This window comes from Panulirus ornatus, chromosome 42, assembly GCF_036320965.1.
Source record: "Panulirus ornatus isolate Po-2019 chromosome 42, ASM3632096v1, whole genome shotgun sequence".
In the NCBI taxonomy this organism is placed as follows: domain Eukaryota; kingdom Metazoa; phylum Arthropoda; class Malacostraca; order Decapoda; family Palinuridae; genus Panulirus; species Panulirus ornatus.
In genome coordinates this window covers 6,739,117-6,748,526 of record NC_092265.1, presented here as the reverse complement: position 1 = coordinate 6,748,526, position 9,410 = coordinate 6,739,117, and positions in this window count along the sequence as shown.

Sequence of the window (9,410 nt, the reverse complement as noted above, 5' to 3'; positions counted from 1 at the left end):
GGTGTAGTCTGCTTTTTTTTCTACTTATTAATAAGAAAGCTCGAATGAATCGCGTATCATTACGCTGTAATGGAGACGGGAAGTTGCCCGAGGTTCGCTATAAAAGTTTCTAAATCAAATATTGATGCGGCGATCATTTACGACTTTCCTCAACTTCAACCTGGCGATCAATGATTATACAGGCAGCGAGTACCTGATAAATATGTATTCCCTGAAGGCTGGAATTCATTTGTATTTCTATGTTTACTTCGGATGGGTGAAATGAGTGAGATATATGTAGACGACTAAGAAAAATAGATCAGACTCACGTTTTTAAGAATCATTAATAGAGATTAAAATACTCGCCATTGTAACTCCGTTGCTGTAATGATGACTGTCCCTTTTACATGTGCTTATTTAAAGTATAATTTTTTTTTTCCTTGGGGTTTAGAACTCAATATCCACATCGTGAAGATAAGTTTTGGATGGTTTTCGAGAGCTACCTCTACGGCGTGACACGGAATTATTAAAGGCTGCCGTACAGAGAACCAGTCAGGTCGACAGTTGAGGGGGGACTATAGTGGAAGTGAACTAGAGATTCTGTGCCTCGCCTTACTTTCCAAGGAAAAATATTTAGAAATCAAAGAAAACATCGATGATAATGAAGAAAAAGAAGTGTCCATGAAAGCAGAAATACTTGGAAAAGGTAAGAATATAAAGAAAATGCCTGTATGTTTTATGTAAAAGGGTAAGAATAAGAACCGCAAGAACAAAATGTTTATCTCAGTAACAAAAGCAAGGAAAACAGGACTGTGAGAAATAGATGAAGAGGAACGGAAGCAGGAAAACGCTGAAATACGAAAATGAGGCGAAACCAGGAGTGTGTGAAAAGAAAAGGGCAAATGGGATTAAAGTTTTAGTTATGTAGAATAACTTAAAACACAACGAATGGAAAGAAATAAGTAACTAGAGAAATTATCAATTCTTTCAGCAACCTTTGAGCTTCCCCCCCCCCTCCCACCCACCTCAAGCACCAGCCTCTCTCTCTCTCTCTCTCTCTCTCTCTCTCTCTCTCTCTCTCTCTCTCTCTCTCTCTCTCTCTCTCTCTCTCTCTCTCTCTCTCTCTCTCTCTCTCTCTCTCTCTCTCTCTCTCTCTCTCTCTCTCTCTATCCAGTGCTTCCACCTCGCCTGGTCGCTCGCCTCCCACCAAATCCTCCCTCCCACTTACCCCCGCGCAAAATCCCCCCCTCCCTCCCTCTTCCACCCATACCCCACCCTTGCCAGCTTCTCTCCTCCCCCTCCGTGTCACGCCTCTAGAGACCCACCATACAGCACAGACAGGTAGTGTCCAGCCTCAGAAGCTGCTGCGTTACTTATCACGGGTTTTCACTTCAGTGGCATGACAGAGTCTATCCAGCGTGGCAGATGGTAATGCATAGGACATTAAAGAGAGAGAGAGAGAGAGAGAGAGAGAGAGAGAGAGAGAGAGAGAGAGAGAGAGAGAGTACATGTATGATGTTCTTCAGCGGGTCTCACCACCCACTCTGGCTGTGGCTAGCCCCAGAGACAGAGTCACATGACATGACTCTTGTAGCTGCTTGCCCCTCCTGCTATTCCCTCCACGGGAGACTGAGAGCTCTCTGAACACCCGTCGGGTGTAACCAGAAGAGCTCTGCCTTAGTGTGTAAATCGTCTTAGCATTGTTCAAAAACGTGTGGATATTCCACGAGACAAACTATCTCGGAGGAATTTAGCATCTAGGAGTTATTTTTTTTCTTTTTTTTTAAGAATTTCGTGGATGTTGCGCGATAGACCACGTACAGAAGAGTGATAGATATGGCCTTCATGATATCGTTGGCTCATTCAATTGGAAACGTTTGATTAACCATGATGACGTCACCATAACGCGATATCAGATGATGTTTGTTCTTATGGTTCTTAGTGTCATGGTACTGGGTAGTCATGGTATGCGACTGATCATGGTGTTCCACCGTCATGGTAACCGATCATAATAATGATATTCGGTCGTCCTGATACTCGATCATATTACTCGGGAGTATTGCTCATTCTGATCGTTGTACTGAAAGATATTGATCACACGGTATTATAATGCGTGTGCGAGGCTATGCTTGCGCGTGTGTGTGTGTGTGTGTGTGTGTGTGTGTGTGTGTGTATGATTTTGCAGCTCCAAGTCTGCGCTCCAGTCAGGACCAGGGAGGTCATGTGCTCCTTTAGAGCGAGTCCACAGCGAGATTCGACGCCTTTTCGTCCATTGACGAAGATGTAGCCTCGCCGAAGTGTTTGTCTGCGTGTATCTATGTGTACCCATGTGATTACGTCTCTATGATCGCGTTTTTTGTACTTACATGGAGTGAGGTTTACATTCGTAGGGCCTCATCTTGTAATTAGATTTATGTGTACACATGTGATTATGTCTCTATGATCGCGTTTTATGTACATACATGGAGTGAGGTTTACATTCGTAGGGCCTCATCTTGTGATTAAATTTATGTGTACACATGTGATTATGTCTCTATGATCGCGTTTTTTGTACATACATGGAGTGAGGTTTACATTCGTAGGGTCTCATCTCGCGATTTTAAAACCTGAAAACAATTCACTTCTCAATGTGTTTGTATTGGAGCACATACGTGTGTTTTCGTGCAACACGTATGTGCAACACACGCGTGTGTTTTCGTGGCAACACAAGATAAGGATTAGTAATAACAGCTGTAATGTCAGTGGCAGTTGCAATAGCAGCATCCACCAATAGTGGAATTTCCCGTAGTAACAGAACCACCAGTATTAACTAGTGTTAGGAATGGCATCAGTAGTTAGCAGTAGCACTAACAGCATCAGCAGCAGCAGCAGGAGTGGGATAAGCAGCAGTAACAGTAGGAGCAGCAGTAGCAGCAGTAGCAGAAAGGAGCAGTAGTAATAAAGAACCAAAGATGCACAAGACGTTGATTTAAGACACAGATGGGAGAGAGAGGAGAGAGAGTCTCTCTCTCTCTCTCTCTCTCTCTCTCTCTCTCTCTCTCTCTCTCTCTCTCTCTCTCTCTCTCTCTCTCTACACACACACCATCCCTCCCACACCCACCTCCACACACACACACCCTCACTCAGTCACCGACGACAGCAACAACAACAGCAGCAAAAAGAATACAAGAGAGAAAATACCGAAGATCTCACAACCTGATAGACCTGATAGATGTCACGTAAATGCCCCCCTCTCCCGTCCCTTCCTCCAGTCGGTGATTTGATCTCGCCATTCACAGACCAACGAGTATCACACGAGCCTCATGCCTTGGTGTAAACACTACCCACGATTCCACCCAACCCCTCCAGCACAACAAATATCCAGACTTGTCAACAAAACCCCCAGACGACAACACACCAAGTCATAACACTGTAGACTCAGTGTTTACGACCAGATCACCTTCCTTTTGGACGTTCCCCAGCAACTTGCTATGGTATCCCTACACCTGCATAAGCCATGTTGTTGATGTCGGATTCTCAGAGCCCCCTACACACTCCCCTCCTCCCCCACTACCAGCTTTTCTAAGCTGCCTCAGCGAAGTTCTCTGCGTTTGTTCAAGTAGCCATGGGTTGATGACGTCAAGGCGCTGTTTACCGTAATCTTTCAGGTCCCCGCTGAGGTGTTTGGCGTCTGCGGTTGCCATGGTGACGGCCGGCATGGGTAGGGAGGGAGGAGGTGTTGGTGTTGGGGTGGGGGGGCAGAGAGAGAGAGAGAGAGAGAGAGAGAGAGAGAGAGAGAGAGAGAGAGAGAGAGAGAGGGTGTTGGGAGATGGGGTCCAGCCCACACCGACGTCTTGCGTAACTTAACCCGCTGTTTACACTTCAGGTTATTATCCATTTCGTTACGTTCTTTGTGCTCTCTCTCTCTCTCTCTCTCTCTCTCTCTCTCTCTCTCTCTCTCTCTCTCTCTCTCTCTCTCTCTCTCTCTCTCTCTCTCTCTCACCCACGACGGTTGTGTTGTTGAGACTCAGGGTCTCCCACACCAGGTCTCCTCGAGGGTTGTTATTGTGTGTGTGTGTGTGTGTGTGTGTGTGTGTGTGTGTTGTTAGTTCCTCTCTTATCCTCTGCGGTGGTGGGCGGGTATTGGTGGTTGTGCTGGGGGTCCTCCTCATTTGGCTTCTTAACCTCGTCATGTCATCCCTCTCGAGTGTTGTTATTGTAATCATCATTATCATCATCTTCGTACTGGTAATGATCTTCTATCATGGTCATCATCATCATCATCATCATCATCATCATCATTCTTGATCATAATCCTGATATAACATCATCATCATCATCTTGAATGATGAGCCGCCTCTCACTGACCGTCTCCTGCTGCCACTGACCCACACACTAGATTAGTGTCGTCTGTCAGACCTTCCCCTAACCATTTACGTTAGTATCTCTAAATATCCATATACAGCAGGAGCATCGCCCTCCACACGAGAGATGGGTCAGGTAGAATCAACCCTACCCCAGTGAAGTCCACAAAAAAGGGTTGAAAGTCTTGAGACATCTGTCTGTTCAAATCATCGTCTCTCACATTCAGTCTCGTAATCTCGATCATATTCTATCTGTAGTGTTTTCACATTCATACCTCATCGTCTAACATTCGATCTTCTGTTAGATTTCCCTCATTTCATACTTATATCTTATTTATCATTATTCTGTGTACGTTATTGATATCATATTTTCATTCGCCTGGTTTCATACCTTCTTGAACACGCACCATACGACTCTTGAGCACGACGGTTGGATCTGGTGGCCTCGTTTTTGACCTGATTCACCAGGGTCAGGTCAAAGGCCAGCCCTCCTCTCATGCCCAAAGGTCGGTCCGTCGTGTTCAAGAGCTTAAGGTTCAAGAGTATAATGAAGCAGCGGATGATGCACGTCAGGGTCTGTAGCCTGGTCACTATGTTGCCTACGGGTAGATTTGCCCGTTCGGATGTGCGTCGGTGATCCGAACTTGGGTTCGAAAAGACGCTGGGTGAGGCATTGCCATGGAACCATGGAACAGCTTGGGGTGGAGGGGTCTTGGTAGAAGGGATTGCCTTATCCTGCTGCTGCTAGTGAGGATGATGATGTGCGGGTGGGAGTACGTACAGCACACACACACACACACACACACACACACACACAATGAAAGAGGGAGGGGAAAGTGGATCCAGATTCCAAACAGATGGAGACCACAGTATTATGTATACAACCATCATACGATAGGAACCAGATCATGGCCTGTCATGTTACCTTTTGTAGACATCACACACCTCCCGCCTCACACGTAACAATAACTGTACCAGGGAGGAACAAACGTCTCCTGACGTACGTGTGTTCTCCTGTCAGCGGTCACACCTGTCGCTTTACACATACACACACACACACACACACACACACACACACACACACACACTTGCGGCGGCAACTGTAGACGACACTTTCCCACTGTGCAGGTGTTCTCGTCACGGGCAATGTTTTCAGCGGACCATCGCTTGAAAAAGCTGTAATATTTTGGCGACCTTAAGGCAGCTTATGATTCTCTATATACCTCACACTCAAGCACTACTGTCTCCTCTCCTTCCTCTCTCCCTCCTGTCACAGTGTGTCACAGATGTCAAGTTGAATGAAACCAAGTTAGTGTGTGAGTGTGTGTGTGTGTGTGTGTGTGTGTGTAGATTAGGATGATCGCAGATGACCATGATAAACCATCGCAAGGGTTAAATGGCCCCTTAAAAGTATGGTTTTTTTTTTTTTTTTTGGGGGGGGGGGTGTCTTTAACATACCCATCTCAGTCATTGGCCCTTGTCTCTCTTTTATTTTGGACAGGAAAATAACTTTCGATTACCTTGTTTCTAAGGTCGTCTGGTTCTTTCATTCCCTTTGCATTCTTCTCTGCAGATGTAATAAACGACTCGACCAGTTTTAACGATCTTGTGCAGTCGAACTCCCATGAGGTCGAACTTCTTACAAGTGTATCGAAGGGTGTCATCTCTCAGATCTTATAGTTTCAAGAGACACTAGTTTCTTTCGAACACTAGTAATTGCTCAGGACTGTTCATCTCGTTCCTCGAATGATGTGGGTTACTATAATCATGTCTTAACACTTTCTTAACCCTGGTGGACAGTCCAATTGCTCTTTAACTTCCTCCCCTCCTGTATATGCTCCCGAGCTTTTACATTTTTCCGTCCATTGCTTTCCCATGTCTTCCAAGTTTTCCTATGGACAGATATTCTTTCCATTGACTACAACACCAGTAATACACACGGGCCACCGAGGTTTAATGGTTAGCGTTACTGACCATGAATAAGTTCGGGTGGGTTCGAATCCTCGACAGGAGCAGTCGGTCCACATAAATGGGTACCTGCCCAAAGCTCGAGTGTTGTGTGTGTGTGTGTGTGTGTGTGTGTGTGTGTGTGTGTGTGTGTGTGTGTACTTACATAAGAGTAAGGACATAGTACATATATACAAGGTTAAGAGACGGGGCAACACGAGTGTAAAACTCTCTCCCCGTAACACACACACAAAGAGTTATCACAAAGAGCCCATAGCTGCAAATGTAGTATGAAGATTCTAAACCTCTTTCTCCAGGTTTTTATAACGCGCCCGTCCGTCTCCCCACGAATAGCACCCGAACCTTCCTTATGGGATTCAGTCAGGATTCAATCGTCAGTACGAGGTTAAAAGACAGTTTGATGAGGTAGACTGATACTCATACATCGCGGATGATGGAGGTATCGTTAGATATAAGTTTGAAGACACACAAAAAATTTGTATGATGTCTAACGTAGTTGTGAAAGAGTTGCCATTTATAATGCAAAAGAGAAAATATCTTTAAAATCAACTCCGAATATATACCTCACCGTGGTAGGATACATCATCTTTAGAATGTAAGTCAGCATATCGACACATAAACTGTATAAACGACCCTGTATGAAAAAAGAAAAAAAGATATCGTTATTTAAATCATATGATTATGCATAGAAAACGAACATCAAGTTAATAAAGGGTGACAATAGCGATTTTAAATTACATTGTTTTCTCGATGAAAGGGAGGCACTGATGCTGCTATTGTTTGGTTAGTACGGAAATAAGCATGTCAGGTGTTTTATTCTGATCACACAATGTCTCGATGGTGTCATAGGGAAAAACTAGCCTCAGGAAAAACAGGAAAATTAACCTTTTTTATGTTTTCTTATCATTGGGTTCAGGAAGAAAGGAAAATTCTCTCCCTTTTTCTTTTTCTCTTGGTTCACGTAAAGCTGCCGATTCATACATTGGGATATCATTTAGATATAGAAAAAAAAATCTGTTACTTCATGAAGAATTTTTTTAGAAAATGAAGTAATTAATATAGCATAGATTACCCAACGAATACAGAAAAACAAGAGAATTTCTAATCCCCTTATTTCAGAAAAAAGAAAATGGAATCACCTCCTCTATCCATCGTCGTCAGAATATTTCAAACCTTTAAAAGAGTATTCAGGAGATTCAGGATAAGAAACCATGTGAGCTATGTTTTCTCCTTGGAGAAGAGGATAGTCCTTTATTCCCCTCAGATTTTGGAAGTGTAGGAAACTGCATTTCCATTGTATTAAGGACAATAAAACGTTTCGGCGTAGGAATCACTCTACTCAAAAGCACCGTCTTGCAACCCTTCCGATTGGAGCCGTGAAATTGTTAATTACTGTATTTCCTATGTAATTACAAATATCCAGACAGATCGTTGTAACATTGGTACATCCGGTGTCATGATGATGGTGATATTGGCTTAGCATCTGTGAGGGCAAAGATGAGTACGTACACTAGTAGTCCCAGCGATGCTGTATGGATGCTAAGAACGGGAGAGGGTGGATGTGTTAGAAATGAAATACACGAGGACTGTCTATAGTGTGAAGTAGGGTGATCAAGTAATGGAGATTTGGTAGTAAGCGCAGTCTAATTGAAAGAGCTTACAAGGGTGTGCTGAAATTGTTTGGACATATGGAGAGGATGAGCGAAGAAAAACTGACCAAAGGGATCTGTGTATCAAACGCTGAGGGATATACCAAGAAAGGAGAGGCGGTTAGAGTGAAAGAGTCCCTGATGTATCGTGGACTTAACATTCAGGAGGGTTAGAGGCATGCATGGGAAAGAATGAATTGGATCGACTTGGTATATGGAGAGGCGACTTGCTATCAATGGACAACACCAAGGCCTATGAAGCGGCTAAGGTGAATCATGGAATAGTCTCTGGGGGCTTGGCTGTGGATGGTGGGTTCTGGTTTCGATGCATTATAAGTGACAGCAAAAGAGAGGATGTATGTAAATGGGACCATTGTTTCCTCTGTTCCTAATGCTTTGTCGATTAGACGAGTATAATAAAAGCAAATTGTTAACGATGACTTCGTTGCCAATTGACACCCCACCGTTGCCAGTGACACCATACCGTCGCCAGAGACACTCCACCGTTGAAAATGACATCTCCGCCGTTACCAATGAGGACACCCTCCCCGCTTCGTTACCAGTGACACCTCTCACCGTTACCAATGACACCCCCACTGTAAACAGTGAAACTCCACCGTTTACCAACGACATCCCCACCTCCATTGATGACACCCAAACCGTTACCATTGACATCCCCCACTGGTAACAGTGATACCCCCCCCCCCTACTGTTGATAATTACACCCCCATCGTTACCATCAACATCCCCTCCCCACTGTTACAAGTGACACTCCCCCACCCCACCCCCCACCGTTACCAGTGACACACACCCCACCACCACCGTTAGGAAATTACGACATGGCAGTGTGGATAAGACAGCGTGTCGTCGCAATGGCCTTGGCCGGCCTCAGGTCTAGAGGACGATGGTGGCTGTCCCTCCCACACTGGTCTTATGTCCCTGTTTGGAGTGAAATCACTCGTAATGTTTGCGGGGTGGAGGGAAGGAGGGTGTCAGGAATGATGAAATCTCTTCTCCAGTCTTCGTCTGTTTCATCCAACACCAAAGCTTTCCAGTGTCCTGTCTTCGTCTCTATCATCTAACACCAACGCTTTCCAGTGTCCTGTCTTCGTCTCTATCATCCAACACCAACGCTTTCCAGTGTCCTGTCTTCGTCTCTATCATCCAACACCAACGCTTTCCAGTGTCCTGTCTTCGTCTCTATCTTCCAACACCAAAGCTTTCCAGTGTCCTGTCTTCGTCTCTATCTTCCAACACCAAAGCTTTCCAGTGTCCTGTCTTCGTCTCTATCTTCCAACACCAAAGCTTTCCAGTGTTGATAAGCATTGTACCCGTCTAGCAATAAGCCCTGTCGGTTTGGTCTTCCGTACGTTGATTTTATAATTTTCTCGCTGTCTTCCAAGTGATGAATTTATCATCGTATTTCAATCTTTCATTTGTTGAATTTATTATACTGTTCCAGCCGACTGCT